The sequence below is a fragment of the Budorcas taxicolor genome, chromosome 1 (assembly GCF_023091745.1).
Source record: "Budorcas taxicolor isolate Tak-1 chromosome 1, Takin1.1, whole genome shotgun sequence".
NCBI classification, from domain to species: Eukaryota; Metazoa; Chordata; class Mammalia; order Artiodactyla; family Bovidae; genus Budorcas; species Budorcas taxicolor.
This window is the reverse complement of record NC_068910.1, coordinates 108,135,763-108,153,116: the sequence shown is the minus strand read 5'-3', so window position 1 is coordinate 108,153,116 and position 17,354 is coordinate 108,135,763. Positions and strand designations below refer to the sequence as shown.

General features: G+C 38.3%; 1 pseudogene; it reads right to left on the bottom strand.

Annotated features, from left to right (window-relative positions):
- Positions 1–278: 278 nt before the first annotated feature.
- On the bottom strand, positions 279–4,309 carry LOC128056718 (hsc70-interacting protein-like; annotated as a pseudogene).
- Positions 4,310–17,354: the final 13,045 nt, after the last annotated feature.

Genomic DNA, 17,354 nt, shown 5'->3' with positions numbered 1-17,354 from the left:
CACACCTTTTAATTTGTTTTAAATATTTAAGGTTTTAAAATTGCTTGAAGTTTTTAATCTCAGGTAGGAAAACATTATCTGAATTGAATACCCTAATGGCAAACCACTGTAAAATGTTTTCAGCTGCATCTGGGGCAGAGGGCCTAGTGATTATCTTCAAAGCTCCCCAACTTTCTTCATGAGAAGGTCAGAAGTACACTGGTTTGTTTTATTGCACCATCCATCAGGTGATCTAAGTTGCTTTTCCTCTGGCAGGGACTTTATTTGTCAGAATGGATCTATGCTTGACCTCCAAATTTGGCCCACAATTTACTGATGAGCTTCATAACCTTTGAGTTACCCTGATATTTTTACATATTTGCACGGTTCTGGGCTACATCCTGGAAGGCCACCATAACTTCTGGGTCCTGCATGGCTGCAAGGACCTCTGGGTCACTAAAAATTTCTTTCATCCAGGCATTCATGGCATTCCAGGCATGCTCCCCTCCCATTCCATGCATTCCTCCAGGAAAATTATCAGGAATTCCCCCAGGAGAGCCACCTGGAAAAGAACCATACTGAGCTCCTGATTGTCCCCTGGCTTCTTCCTCCCTCTGGGCTCTCTCATGTTCTTCTCAAGCCTTCTTAACCCTTTCTGTTCTTTTTTTGATCTCTCACTCTTTGGGCTTTTTGCTCATACTTTCTCCAGTATCAGCAGTTTTCTGGGCCTTTGGGTGAGCTTCCATCAGCATTGCACTAGCATCTTCATAATCCAGCTTACAGGAGGAGGCAAGATCACTGGCAGCTTCTTTCTGATGGCCCAGAAGTCTGTGTGCTTTCCCTCGCTACATGTATAGCTGAGCTGCATCCAGATTTATTTCAGTAACTCTTCCACAGGCTTGGATGGCAGCATTTCCCTTCTGCAGTTTGATGAAGACACTGGTTCTCTTGGCATACAGAATGGCCACAAAAGGGGTTAGCTTGACCGCATCTTTAAACAACTCATTGGCATTCTGTAGCTCACCATCATTTAGGGCATCTGTGGCAGCCACTTATTTTTTTTAATCATTTGCCTGATCCATCATCTCCTTAGTTATTGCTACATTTTTATCTCCCATTTCTTGAGGGGCATTATGGTCTGGTTCAATCACACCTTCATTATCAAATTCTAGATCACTTTCCTCAGCTGATGGTTTGTCTGTCTTTGTGTTTTCCTTCACCTTCTTACTATCTGCTTTTGCTTCCTAAGTGTTTAATTCTGATTTAGTTTTATGAGAAACAGGTGGCATTTTAGCCCCCATACTCTCCACCCACTCCCTCAGGAAGCTCATTTCCTCTGTGTTCAGAACACTCCAGTCCTGCTCACACATTTACAGGAAGGCTCCAAGCTCTCTCATTTTGTGGGGGTCCATGGTCCAGGAGGCAGTGGGAGGTGGTGGGCCTAAGCTGCTGGCCAGATGCCAGGCCTGGGCACTACTTCAGCGTGACCACGTAAAGGGGAAGGATGCCCCGAGGCTGAACAAACTAGAACCTCCCCGGCCACTGGCTCTGCCCACCCAGCTACCCTGGGTTCTTCTCCTGTTCATTCCTGCTTTCTCTACCTCTGCCCTGCATGCTGGTTAAAACCTTCTGCAAGTGTGGCTGTTCATGCTGTTGCCCACCTCTCCACGCATGCATTCCTATATTAACTCAAAACCTGTGCTCTAGAGGGATCAACCATCCAGTGTTTTCAAGAAGGTGGAAACTGTTAGCCCCTGAAGGAGGTTATTTAGAATAGAATATTCTCTTGAGTGTGGCCATTAAGTGGAACATGATGCCATGAAGCCAAAGGCCTTCTGGCCAGAGCAGCAGTCACAGCTCTGGGTGAGGAAGAATCATCTTGACATCAGATATTCTTTGATGTTTTTTCTAATTTGTCATTTTTAATTCTCTACTTTGTTATGTAATAGATTTCCTTCCAGTTTATTGAGACAGACTGATATACAGCACTATAAAAGTGTTAGGTATACAGCATAATGGTTTGACTTTTGTTGTCTAGTCCCTAACCACTATCCGACTCTTTGCAACTCCATCGACTGCAACAGGCCAGGCTTCCCTGTAGCTCCCTATCTCTGGGAGTTTGTTCAGACTCATGTGCCTTGAGTGGATGATGCCATCCAACCATCTCACCCACTGTCGCCCCCTCACCCTTCTTCCTCCCGCCCTCAATCTTTCCCAGCATCAGGGTCTTTTCAAATGAGTCGCTTTTCACGTCAGGTGGCCAAAGTATTGGAGCTTCAGCGTAAGTCCTTCCAGTGAATATTCAGTGTTGATTTCCTTTAGGATTGACTGATTTGATCTCCTTGCAGTCCAAGGGACTCTCAAGAGTCTTCTCTAGCACCACAGTTCAAAAGCGTCGATTCTTTGGCGCTCAGCTTTCTTTATGGTCCTACTCTCACATACATACATGACTACTGGAAAAACCGTAGCTTTGACTACACATACCAGTCTTTGTCGGCAAAGTAACATCTCTGGTTTTTAATGTGCTGTCTAGGTTTGTCATAGCTTTTCTTCCAAGGAGCAAGCATTTTTTAATTTAGTGGCTGCAGTCACCATCTAAGGTGATTTTGGAGCCCAAGAAAATAAATTCTGTCACTGTTTCCTTTGTTTCCCCATCTAGTTGCCATGACATGATGGAACTGGAAACTATGATCTTCGTTTTTTGACTGTTGAGTTTTAACTAAGACCTGGTACCCCAAAATAAATAAATACTTAAAAAAAAAACTCAGTGATGTGTGGTTTTCAGATGAAATGATCTTTGATTTCTTTTTAAAATTTTATACTTTAGTATCACTTTTAATGTCATTACAAATAGCATGAAGTTTTCATTTTTATTTTCTATTTCTTTGTTGCTTGCATATAGAAACAATTTGTATATATTGACCTTGAGACACTGCTTGACTCACTTACTGGGTCTAGCAGAATTTTTTATAGAATCCTTATATAATCCTATGTAGAATCCTTTATATAATTATAGAATCCTTTTATATTTCATAAAATCCTTTAGATTTTCTGAAAGTGAATTTTTATCTCTATTTCCCTTGATCTTTTTCCTTTTCTGCCTGATTACATTGCCTTAGACTTCAGTAGAATGTTGAATAGGAGGGGTAAAAACAGACCTCATTCAATATTTTAACAATAAGCTAAATTCAGTATAGAGTTTGCGGAATCTCTTTTAGTTTTCCTAGAGTTTTTATTTTTATCATAGTTGGGTATCAAACATGGTCATATGATTTTTTTGGTACCTGTTTTGTACATATTTTCTGTACCTCTTCTGTACCTAACCATGTTGCTGTTTTTTATTCTGTTAGTAAACCAAACATGCATTCCTAGGATAATCCTTGGTTAGTCATATCATGTTATCCTATTTATATACTGCTGGGTTAAATTTGCTAACATTTGGTTAAGAAACTTTCTGCCTATGTTCAGGGGTATTACTCCATGGTTGATTTTCCTTTTGTGAAGGGCTTATGGTTCTGCTTTATCATCATTTGATATTAGAGTTATGCTGGTATAGTGGTCCCATAAAATGAATCGGGAAGGGTTTTTCCTCTTTTATTCCTGAAAGAGTATTGGAGGGATTCAAAAATCAATTTCTTTACCAGTTTCCATCAATTTATTAAGTTGTGCTTTTGAGGAATTTGTCTGTTTCATCTACCTACATCATCAAGTTTGTGGCCTTGTGTCTTTAACAGTACCTTACTATCTTTCTGGACTTCCCTGGTGGCTCAAATGGTAAAGCTTCTTTCTACAATGTGGGAGACCTGGGTTCAATCCCTGGGTTGGGAAGATCCCCTGGAGAAGGAAATGGCAATCTACTTCAGTACTATTGCCTGGAGAATCCCATGGACAGAGGAGCCTGGTAGGCTACAGTCCACGGGGTCACAAAGAGTCAGACATGACTGAGTGACTTCACTTTCACTACTATCTTTCTAATTACTGTAGATTTATAGTCATGTTTCCTGTCTTATTTTGTATATTTATACTTTGTGCTTTTTTTCCCCTAAATTGGTATTGTTAGTGTATATCAATTTTAATAATCCTTTCAAGAACCAACTTAGCTTGAAGAATTTTCTCTTTACTTCCACAAAATTTTTTCTGTTCTTTATTATTTTCTTCTGTCTACTGATATTGTGTTTGCTTCTTGGATTATTGATTTTACAACTTTTTGTTTTCATATATTTTACTATATTATGTATCTTATAATACATTGCTGTTGATTTTGCTTTACTCAAACATCTTTCAAAGAAATTGGGAAACACAAAAGAAAAGATATACCTTTCTTAATCATTTCTGGAACTTTCAATCCTTCCTGCAGATTAAAGTTTCCAACTGGTGTTGTTTCTCTCCAGCCTATGGAACTTCCTTTAATATTTATCACAGTATAGTTATACTGAAAGCAAGTTTTCTTGGGTTTTATTTTTCCAAAAATGCCTTTTTCTCGCCTTCATTTTTTAAGAGTTTTTATTGCTAAATATAGAATTCCAGACTAGCTGTTTGGGCTTACTGGCAAAACTGTCATAATATTATATTACCAAAGGAAAGGAAAACAAACAAAAATTAAATCTGTACTTCTTAAAGTTCCATCTTTGCCTTATCCTTGCACTTGGAGTTTTCAAAGAAATCCAGATCGAGAGGCATAAAATGCTATGACAACTAAACACAAATCCTGACATGTTTCTTAGCAGCTGGAGAACTTATGGAAATAAAATTGACCCATGAAAGACCATATGACAGCTTTAGATATGATCCAGAAGTTGATTAAAGGACTGGAAGCAAAGACTGACATTGAAAGAATGTCAGTACAACTGTAGATAGAATATCTATAAAACTATAACACTTGATGAAGAAAAAGATTGAGCAGTCATTTCACAACAGTCCTTAATTTTTTTTTATTTAAGTATAGTTGATTTATAATACAGTATTAGTTTCAGGTATACAACATAATGATTTGATATTTTTATAGATTATACTCTAAAGTTTTTATGAAGTAATGGCCATATTTCCTTGTGCTGTACAATATACCATCTCTGTTTACTTATGTGACAAATAGTCATTTTTATCTCAATTTCCTACCCATATCTTGCTGCTTCCCCCTGTCTAGTCCCCACTGGTAATCACTGGTTTGTTCTATGTGTGAGTCTGTTTCGTTGTATTCATTTGCTTTATCATTTAGATTCGACATATACATGATAACATATCATGTTTATCTTTCTCAGCCTGGCTTATTGCACTGGCATAATATCCTCTATGTCCATCCATGTTCTTGCAAATAGCAGAATTCCACTTTTTATGGCTAATATTCCATTGTGTGGTATAACATCCCCTTTATATCTTGATTGCTTTCATATCTTGGTTATTGCAACTAAGGCTGCTCTGAATATTCGGGGTGCATGTATCTTTTAGAATTAGAGGTTTTGTATTTGATATATACCCAGGAGTAGAATTGCTGGATCATGTGGCAGTTCTATTTTCAGGTTTGAGAAACTTCCATAGTGTTATATAGTGGCACTGCCTATTAACATACCCAGAAACAGTGCAATAGGGTTCCTTTTTGTCCACAGCCTGGCCAGTATTTCCTGTTTGTAGACATTTTTATGATAGGCATTTTGAGGTATGAGGCGATATCTTACTGTGGTATTTTTAATTTTTATTTTATATTGGACTATAGTTGATTTACAATGTTGTGTTAATTTCAGGTGTACAGGTATACAGCAAAAGTGATTCATATATTGAGCAGAGGTTCCTGTGCTAAACAGTACGCTCTTTATGGTTATCTGAACTATGGACGGAGGTTTGTGACATTGTACGGGAGACAGAGATCAAAACAATCCACATGGAAAAGAAATGCAAAAAAGCAAAATGGCTATCTGAGGAGGCCTTACAAATAGCTGTGAAAAGAAGAGAAGTAAAAAGCAAAGGAGAAAAGGAACGATATAAGCATCTGAATGCAGAGTTCCACAGAAGAGCAAGGAGAGATAAGAAAGCCTTCCTCAGCGATCAATGCAAAGAAATAGAGGAAAACAACAGAATGGAAAAGAGTAGAGATCTCTTCAAGAAAATTGGAGATACCAAGGGAATATTTCATGCAAAGATGGACTCAATAAAAGACAGAAATGGTATGGACCTAACAGAAGCAGAAGATATTAAGAAGAGGTGGCAAGAATACACAGAAGAACTGTACAAAGAAGAACATCATGACCTAGATAATCTTGATGGTGTGATCACTCACCTAGAGCCGGACATCTTGGAATGTGAAGGCAAGTGGGCCTTAGAAAGCATCACTAGGAACAAAGCTAGTGGAGGTAATGGAATTCCAGGTGAGCTGTTTCAAATCGTGAAAGATGATGCTGTGAAAGTGCTGCACTCAATATGCCATCAAATTTGGAAAACTCAGCAGTGGCCACAGGACTGGAAAAGATCAGTTTTCATTCCAATTCTAAAGAAAGGCAATGCCAAAGAATTCTCAAACTACCGCACAACGGCACTCATCTCACACGCTAGTAAAGTAATGCTCAAAATTCTCCAAGCCAGGCTTCAGCAATACATGAACCATGAACTACCTGATGTTCAAGCTGGATTTAGAAAAGGCAGAGGAACCAGAGATCAAATTGCCAACATCCGCTGGATTATGGAAAAAGCAAGAGAGTTCCAGAAAAGCATCTATTTCTGCTTTATTGACTATGCCAAAGCCTTTGACTGTGTGGATCACAATAAACTGTGGAAAATTCTGAAAGATATGGGAATACCAGCCCACCTGACCTGCCTCTTGAGAAATCTGTATGCAGGTCAGGAAGCAATAGTTAGAACTGGACAGGGAACAACAGACTGGTTCCAAATAGGAAAAGGAGTATGTCAAGGCTGTATATTGTCACCCTGCTTATTTAACTTCTATGCAGAGTACATCATGAGAAACACTGGGCTGGAAGAAGCACAAGCTGGAATCAAGATTGCTGGGAGAAATATCAATAACCTCAGATATGCAGATGACACCACCCTTGTGCCAGAAAGTGAAGAGGAACTCAAAAGCCTCTTGATGAAAGTGAAAGAGGAGAGTGAAAAAGTTGGCTTAAAGCTCAACATTCAGAAAATGAAGATCATGGCATCTGGTCCCATCACTTCATGGGAAATAGATGGGGAAACAGTGGAAACAGTGGCAGACTTTTTTGGGGGGTGCTCCCAAATCACTGCAGATGGTGATTGCAGCCACGAAACTGAAAGATGCTAACTCCTTGGAAGGGAAGTTATGACCAACCTAGATAGCATATTAAAAGGCAGAGACGTTACTTCAGCAACAAAGATCCATCTAGTCAAGGCTACGGTTTTTCCTGTGGTCATATATGGATGTGAGAGTTGGACTGTGAAGAAAGCTGAGTGCTGAAGAATTGATGCTTTTGAACTGTGGTGTTAGAGAAGACTCTTGAGAGTCCCTTGGACTGCAAGGAGATCCAACCAGTCCATCCTAAAGGAGATCAGTCCTGGGATTTCTTTGGAAGGAATGATGCTAAAGCTGAAACTCCAGTACTTTGGCCACCTCATGTGAAGAGTTGACTTATTGGAAAAGACCCTGATGCTGGGAGGGATTGGGGGCAGGAGGAGAAGGGGACTGAAGAGGATGAGATGGCTGGATGGCATCACTGACCTGATGGACATGAGTCTGAGTGAACTCCAGGAGTTGGTGATGGACAGGAAGGCCTGGCGTGCTGCGATTCATGGGGTCGCAAACAGTCAGACACGACTGAGTTACTGAACTGAACTAACCGAACTGATCTGATAATACATATAGTAGTGTGTATTTGTTAATCCTAAACTCCCAGTTAATCCCTCCTCAACACATTTCCCCTTGGTAAGCATAAGCTTGTTTTGAAATCTGTAACTCTGTTTCTGGTTTTGTAAATAAGTTCATTTGTATCATTTTTTATATTCCACATATAAATAACAGCATAATAATACTTGCCATTCTTTGTCTAACTTACCTCACTTAGTATGATAATCTCCAGGTTTGTCTATGTTGCTGCAGATGGCATTATCTCATTCTTTCTAACTATAAAGAAATCTGAGTACCAAAGAATCGATGCTTTTGAACTGTAGTGTTGGAGAAGACTCTTGAGAGTCCCTTAGACAGCATGAAGATCCAGCCAGTCCATCCTAAAGGAAATCAGTCCTGAATATTCAAGGAAGGACTGATGCTGAAGCTGAAACTTCAGTACTTTGATCACCTGATGCGAAGAACTGACACATTTGAAAAGACCCTGATGCTGGGAATGATTGAAGGCAGGAAGAGAAGGGGACAACAGAGGATGAGATGGTTGGATGGCATCACTGACTCAATGGACATGAGTTTGAGTAAGCTCCAGGAGTTGGTGATGGACAGGGAAGCCTGGCATGCTGCAGTCCTTGGGGTTGCAAAGAGGCAGACATGACTGAGTGACTGAACTGAAATGAACTTAATGACTGAATAATATTCCACTGTATACTGTGTACCACATCTTCTTTCTGCATTCATCTAGATGGACACTTAGGTAGCTTCCATGTCTTGGCTACTGTAAATAGTGCCACTATGAACATTGGAGTACCTGTATCTTTTTGAATTATTGTTTCTACTTTCTTTTTTATGTATACATGCTAATTTGCTTTAATCATATCTGAGTCTTTGTGTTCCTGTGGACTATAGCCCACCAGACTCCTTTGTACATGGAGTTCTCCAGGCAAGAATGTAGGAATGGACTGCCATGCCCTTCTTCAGGGGATCTTCCTGACCCAGGAATCTTTGATGTATACCCAGGTGTAAAATTGCTGGGTCATATGGTAATTCTGTTTTTAGCTTTCTGAGAAACCTCCCTACTATTTTCCATAATGGCTGTACCAACTTACTTTCCCACAAATAGGGTACTATGCTTCCCTTTCCTCCACATCCTTGCTAAAGTTCTCTATTTGTAGATATTTTAATGACAGTCATTTTGACAGGTGTGAGGTGGTATTTTATTGTGGTTTTGCTTTGTATTTCTCTAGTGATTAGTGGTGTTAAGCATCTTTTCGTGTGCCTGTTATCCACTTGTATATCTTTTTTGGAAAAATGTCTACTTGGATCTTTGGTCCATCTTTTAATTGGGTTCTTTTTTGACATTAAGTTGTATGAGCTATTTATATATTTTTGATATAAACTTCTTACCAGTCATCATTTACAAATGTTTTCTCCCATTCAGTAGATGTCTTCCTGTTTTGTCCATGGTTTCCTTTGCTGTTCAAAAGTTTTAAAGTTTAATTAGGCCCAATTTTTTAATTTTTGCTTTTGTTTCCTTTGCTTTAGGAAGCAGATGCAAAGAAATATTACTACAATTTATTTCAAAGATGTTATGCCCGTGTTTCCTTCTAGGTCTTGTATGGTTTCCAGCCTTAGATTTAGGTCTTTAATCCACTTTCAGTTTATTTTTGCATACCGTGTTAGAAAATGTGCTAATTTCATTCTTTCATGTGTAGCTGTGCACGTGCCCGTCTTTAAATATACAAAGTGACTGTATTCAGTGAGTGGCAGCCAGCTGTTCACAGACACATAGGTGCATGGGTGTGTGCATGTTAAGTTGCTTCAGTCGTGTCTGACTTTTCGCAACCCTATGGACTGTAGCCCCCCAGGCTCCTTGTCCATGGGATTCTCCAGGCAAGAATACTGGAGTGGGGTAGCCATGCCCTCCTCCAGGGGATCTTTCACAAGATAAAATGGGTTTAAACTAAGTTAGGAGGGACTTAATTTTGGAATATTTCTTATAAGCAATGAAGCTAAGTTATTGAATAAATCTTCTTTGAAAGAGATGAGTTTCTCCTCTATATTTAGAGGGCTTTGCATGTTGCTACTGGAAAAGACACAATAATTATATGTCTTCAGGGCTCTTTTCACAACTTTATATTATCAAAACATCAGTAGGTGGGCCTATCCCAAAGCAAATTTTTCCTTCCTTTATAACTTCTCATTTACCCCACCTAACAAAGCCATCTGCAACTTTTACATCTGTGAGAAAATTTTAATACAGCAATAAAGCCTTCTGTGAACTAAGTTTGTTACTGACACAGATGGGATTCTAAATTCTGAATAACAATTCAAAGAAAAAAAATTAGCTGCACAAAAAGAAATAGGTATAAGCTATCGTTACTGATATTTTTAGTACAAAATCTTTCCTCAAAATAATTTAGCTTCAATTACTTGTTTCTAAAGGGTTACATTTTTAGACTTTGGCATTTAGTCCAATTCTGTACAATTTTGAATCACAGAAAAAAAGTAGGTGTATCAAGTGACTGGTATGTTGTAAAAATTGTTTTCTAAGATTCAAGGAACAGGTTGATTGAATAGCTTTTTCGGAAAGATGTAAAAATATTTGAATCCCTATTCTGTCACAGCTTTCCTCACAAAAATGACAATAATCTGAACAGATTTCTAAAGTAAATTATGCAGAATCATCCACTTCAAGTAACACATTTATTTTATTTGTTGTATATAAAATCAGAGGCTGGCAGGATTAGGCTTACAGTATAAACAAAGACATCTAGGTTAATTCCTTTGCCTGATTGATACTCACTAGGTCCCTAATTAGATGCCAGGCCCCTTGGTTCCCAGGTTAACTCAGTTTTTAGTAAATCAGGCTTCTTCTAACCTGTAAGTATACGTCTCCTATAACTAATTCACCAACATTGGGTGAAGTCTCTTAAATCAGGGGTCCCTAGCCTCTAGGATCTAATGCCTAATGATCTAAGGTGAAGTGGATGTAAATTGGACTAAATGCCAAAGTCTAATAACAGAAATAAAGTCCACAATCAATGTAATGTACTTGAATCATCCCCAAATTATCCCCAACCCCAGTCCACAGAAAAATTGCCTTCTGTGAAACAGGTCCCTGGTGGAACTCTGTCTCACATGAATATGTAGCCAAAATAACCATGAAGAAACGGTCCCTGAGAAGGTTTCAACACTTGCCTTTTAACCTATGTGTAAGGCAGGAATAGACACACAGATGTGGCCTATCATAGAACAGACTTGTGGTCACAGAGAGAGAAGGAGAGAGTGAGACGAACTGAGGGAGTACCACTGACGTGTATCCACTACCATGTGTGAAGTAGGTAACTAGCGGGAAGCTGCTGTGTAACACAGGGAGCTCAGCTCAGTGCTCTGTGCTGGCTAGAGCAGTGAGCTAGAGGGCGTGGGAGAGAGGCTCAGGAGGGAGGGGACACACACACACACACACACACACACACACGACTGATTCATGTTGTCGTAAGGCAGAAACCAACACAACTTTGTAAAGCAATTGTCCTCCAATTAATTTTTTTTTTTTAATTCTTGCCTTTTAATGCTCATTGTTCCTTTTGAATCCAAACAGGTTGTCTCTAAAAGTATTCTTCCCATAATTATTGGTCTTCAAAGTGTGCCTATTTTGAAATCAATACTTACCTAATAGCTGAAAAATATTCCTAATAAATTGTCTTATGAGGAGAAGCATTATACAACAAAATGGAAACATGCAAACACACAGAGAACACTTCTCTGAAGAAAGAAAGCAAACAAAAATATTAACCATGCCCATCTCTGAGTGTCATGTTTTGAGTAGTTTCTTCCCCACTTCCTTGCTTAGCTATAATTTTTAAAATACAACAGTAAGCATATTGCTATATTGAAGCAAAAGAAATCAAAAGGCTCTTAAGTCAATTTTCTTGTACTTTCGATTGGGAACATAATTTAAAGTGAGAATACTTGAGAACTCCTTAGCATTTTGTTGTTCAGATCTAAAGCCGCAGTGAATAGCCAGCACTTGATGCTATCAGACAGCCTACCTAATTGTGAACATTATCCTAAATAAATTTTACAGTGAAATGACTTGGTTTTAAATACTACTTAAAACACCCTCAGATATTAACACCTTAATGTCTAAAACACTATTCAAATTTGACATTCAGTATATTAGGTAATCTGAATTAAAAGCACCACATTCTGAAAGAAGGTTTGATTTTTATTAGGGCAAAAGTAGCCTACTAAAAAGAATCCATTCTTAGTTTTCAATGTATACTTACAATTCCTATTGTATAAATGTCTTTATTTTGCCTCTAAGATTGTAATTACTATTTCATGATCTATTCAAATGGTTCAATCAACACTTTCACTAAGGAGGTAAAATCATGGAAATAAATCCAATGCATAAAAAGAATATAAAATATTATATTTACTTATGGTGCTGGTTGAACATATTTTAGGAATAGATATCCTTTTAAGCTCTCTTGGTATATCAGTATATAATCAATCACCCTTAAGACCTATGACATCTTCTTTAAATCTAACCTCACTTTTAATCACTAATATAAGTTCTCTTACTGGTATTTGGTTTTTGGTATCAGACAATGTACCAGAATCTTGTTTAAAGTGGAGGTGGGAGGGGGGTTCAGGATTGGGAACTCATGTACACCCGTGGCTGATTCATGTCAATGTATGGCAAAACCAATACAGTACTGTAAAGCAAAATAAAGTAAAAATAAAATTAAAAAAATAAAAAATAAAAAAATTAAGTGGCTTTTTATATTCTTGAAGCAAATCATAGGTTTAACTCCATTTGGATGGCCCCTACTTTGCCTAAAATCATTGAGGCTGGAAAGATTTTTATAACAATTTATTAAAGAACTCCAAATTAAAATCTGCCAATTATTAATAATTAATTATTGATAGTAAAAAATATAGGTACTTATTTTCTCTGGAACCCAAAACTTTAACCCTATACCCTATTTATCTGATTTAATCTTCTTCCCATTAATCATTCCTATTATTTTCTGAATTGCTCTCTTTTGTATCTTTTCCAATTGAGTTTTTCTGAAATTATTTTTCTGTTATTATCACCATAGCTCAGCTGTGGAGAGGGCTTCATATGATTGGAATTGTTAGGCCTCTTGGGTGTCTAAAATCCCACTCCTCTAATTCCATTCCAAACTGTTTTAAAACTGTTCACTTTGTAATCTAAAGAGTGTTGAAGGTAGGGAAGGAGGGAGAAGTAAATTGTCCCAACAGAGTAGAAATAACTGAGGAATGAATTTGAGGAATTCAGTGTCCCAGCATAATGTTGATTTGGGCCCTGAGATCAAGATGATATCTAGGAATATGAATATCTGGGCCTAATGAGATATCAGCATACATTTGGATCATGAATAAACAACCTTTCTCCAGCCTGGTCAATGTTGGCTACATCAGTGAAGGGCTTGTCAAAGATTACAAAATTAGTCTCTGACAGCTATTGGCCAGCTGTCTTCTTACACACACACACACACCCCACCCTTGTGTAGAAAACTCTCCTATTTGTTGGGCCTCACAGGAGAGGCCCTGAGGAAAGATTTCACACACAGCTGACTGAACCTGTCAGTACTTGTGACTACTATTCAGGCAGCTTTGATAATGCAAATGTTTTTCAAGGTGAGAAATATATCCTCCTCTTAACAGGCCTTTTCTTCATTAACTCTGCTTATTTTTGGCAGAGCCCAGAGGACACATATGTTTTAAAGATGAGAATTAGGGAGGAAAAGTCAAACTTACAGGTGTGTTGCTGCCACAGCGCATAGATGGAAGGGAGCCTAGGAGCTGAAGGAGGGGGCAGGAGTGCGGGGAGATCCTGGGGTACTCCACCCGCTTTGTCTTCTGCCCAGCCTATCTGATGTAATCATGTCTGGTAGCACACTCAAACAATTTTTATGCTATCAATAACTTAGTGTTTATGGAGTATGAGAGTGAACCTTTTTCTTCTTCCCTCTGTGTTTAGTGGTTAACTCGAGAAAAAGAAATCTAGTCTTTTTTCAAGTGTTGTTTTAAGAGTATCAGGAAATTCATTTGAACAAGATGTGCTAAAATTATGGCAACCAACTCCAGGATTCTTGCCTGGGAAATTCCATGGACAGAGAAGCCTGGCAGGCTGAGGTCCATAGGGTCACAAAGAGTTGGACACCACTGAAGCGACTTAGCTAAAATATTATTCCTATTTAAGTGAAACAAGTATGGAAGTCAGAGGAGATATGCAAAACTTATAAAAGATTAAAAGCATTAAAAATTATTGTAAATTAAGTAAAGTCTGGATCTGAGATGCTGCAAAGTCCCTTCTGACTCTGAGATTCTGAAACTTTACCACCTATATTTGTATGGCAGATCAAATTTACAATGTAATTTCATATATTCTCTAATTTGATTTTTACAATAACCTTGAGTCAAAAAGCATGAGTCCTACAGATAAAGAAACTGAGGTGGAGAGATTTTGAATATTTTTCCAAAGTCACCAACACCTTGTCATGGTTGAATTGTGATTACGATCAAGATTTCCTGACTCCCAATCCAAAATTTTATGGCCTGCAGTTCACAATACTCCATACAAAGATATGAGATAAGTTATATCAACATATTGGAAAGCCTCTTGGCTAAGATAGGGTTCTAAATGAGAAATGTGTACCGATAAACTCACTAAAGCTGTTTTTATTCTGTTGCTTATTAGCATACCAAAATGTGGTAGACATATGGTCACTGCCTTCAAGAATATCAGCTATTAAAGACAATAGAATTGTAAATTAGTTTTCTTTGCACTCTTGGCTGGAAAATCCCATGGACGGAGGAACCTGGTGGGCTGCAGTCCATGGGGTCACGAAGAGTCGGACACGACTGAGCGACTTCCCTTTCACGTTTCACTTTCATGCACTGGAGAAGGAAATGGCAACCCACTCCAGTGTTCTTGCCTGGGGAATCCCACGAATGGGGGAGCCTGGTGGGCTGCCATCTATGGGGTCACACAGAGTCGGACACGACTGAAGTGACTTAGCAGCAGCAGCAGCAGTACTTATATTAGTTACTCTTTAAACAAGCAAGCAGCACATGTATACTCAGATTCCAGGTAAGGTTTTGGGGGATACGAGGAGAAGTATGAACGGGCAGAACCTGGTCTCTGAAGTCTTTAAAGAGACATAGGAAATTGTTACAATGATTGGAACTGCATCTTTACAGTTTGGAATCCACAAAAGCTGGAGAAATGAAAGGGCATCTCTGGGAAGCCAGTGTGAATGCACATTTCCTGGGCCAGGACTCACTCTCATCATCCTGCCTCTTTCTCTGGTTGTTTTTCTTCATCTTTCATGTAAATTAACCTGTCTCTGTAGTCCTTTCTTCAGTCTCCTTTTATTAATTAGAGCTGATTATTATTGCCTTCTTGGGTAATAGTATTACCTTCTTTTATTTTTCTGAGCTATTCTACTTTTGACTTAACTCTGCCTAGAGGATCAGTTTGAATGTGCTAGTTACCAGGACAAACTTTGGGGCTCTGACCTCCTTTATGTATAGGTCTATTGCCTATATCTTTGGGTCATATCCCCCATCCTCAGCTTTCTCAAGGGCTGTGCGGACACATGGCACAAACCATAATTATCATAAGCAAGGACTTTATCTCAAGGATGGAAGCAGGCTAGCAGAGAACTCTCATGAACTGTAGTACTTGGCATCCCTTATTTTTTAATCATAAGTTGCTAATTTTTAAAAAAAATTCATTTTATTTTAAGCAGTCCAATTTATTGCTTCCCATCTATTCTCTTAGACCCATTTTTAAATAAACATAGGTTACTATAAACATTTCAGATAGAAAGTAATTTGGATAGAAGTAATAACAAAATCAAACAAGTAGGAGTCCTCTTACCTCATGCAGTCACCAGTAATTGACTATTTAGTCAAAAAGTCATTTAGTGTGAGGAATATTTTTTAAATGATATGCTGTTTAAAGGTCATATTTTAACTTAATACACATAAATATCTTATTAGAGTGTTCCATAGTAGTCCATGTTGTACAAAGACCATCATTTCTAATGAAGTGAAGTGAAGTGAAAGTCACTCAGTGGTGTCCGACTCTTTGTGACCCCATGGACTATACAGTCCATGGAATTCTCCAGGCCAGAATGCTGGAGTGGGTAGCCTTTCCCTTCTCCAGGGGATCTTCCCAACCCAGGGATCAAACACAGGTCTCCTACATTGCAGGCAGTTTCTTTACCAGCTGGGCCACAATACGACATCTCTAATATCTAACTTTGGCTTCTTCAAAGTGAAAATTTAGATGCCTTTGCAAATTAAAATTAGTGTGTAAGTCTTAAGACTTTGAGACTATTTACCCAATCATTGATGAAATTCTTATCTATGCCTCATTTAAAAGAAAATTTTATTTAGAAACACAAGGTTATCATGGCTTAATCACAGAAATAACTTGGTTTTTATAGAAATAATTTTATTTTCCACTCATATTTCATTCAATTATGTATTTGAACACATTAAAATTTTTTGAGTAAAGTCATTTAAAATAACATTAAAATATTAAATAATATAAGGCAGCAAGAAAACTAATTCTGGAGAAGTCTGTAAGCCAGCTGATGGGAACAGAGGTACCAATATGGCTTGGAGAAGAAAATAGTCTTCTGGTCGTAAATGTTTGCTCTATCATGAGCCTCAATCCGCCTCACTCACTGTGATGACTATGATACAGAGAGGAAAGAGAGAATTCATTCAACTAGCAAGTAAGCTAAGGGGTTTTCCAAAACAGAAACTCAGTGTGATTCTCTTAGGTTAGATTATAATACATGTAAGCTGAAAAAAAATTTTTAAATGGAGAGAGAATTCTGTTGTTGAATTCTAAATAGAGGAGACTTCTGTTAGAAAAACACAAAACAACACAGAATGAAGACTTGCAGGTATAGGTAAATCAGTTCAGTTAGTTCAGTTTAGCCATTCAGTCATGTCCGACTCTTTGTGACCCCATGGACTGCAGCATGCCAGGCCTCCCTGTCCATCACCAACTCCCAGAGTTTACTCAAACTCATGTCCATTGAGTCAGTGATGCCGTCTAACCAAGGATGTCATTCCCTTCTTCTCCCGCCTTCAATCTTTCCCAGCATCAGAGTCTTTTCCGATGAATCAGTTCTTCGCATCAGGTGGCCTAAGTGTTGGAGTTTCAGCTTCAGCATCTGTCCTTCCAATGAATATTCAGGACTGATTTCTTTTAGGATGGACTGGTTGGATCTCCTCACAGTCCAAGGGACTCTCAAGAGTCTTCTCCAACACCACAGTTCAAAAGCATCAATTCTTCTATGCTCAGCTTTCTTTATAGTCCAATTCTCACATCCATACATGACTACTGGAAAAACCATGGCTGTGACTTGACAGACCTTTGTTGGTAAAGTCTCTGCTTTTTTAAACATGCTTTTTAATGTGCTGTCTAGGGAATCAGAAACAGAAATAGGTACTTCCTCAAGATACATATAGAAATAAAATCCAGGTGAATGAAGTTTACTTCATTCTATTT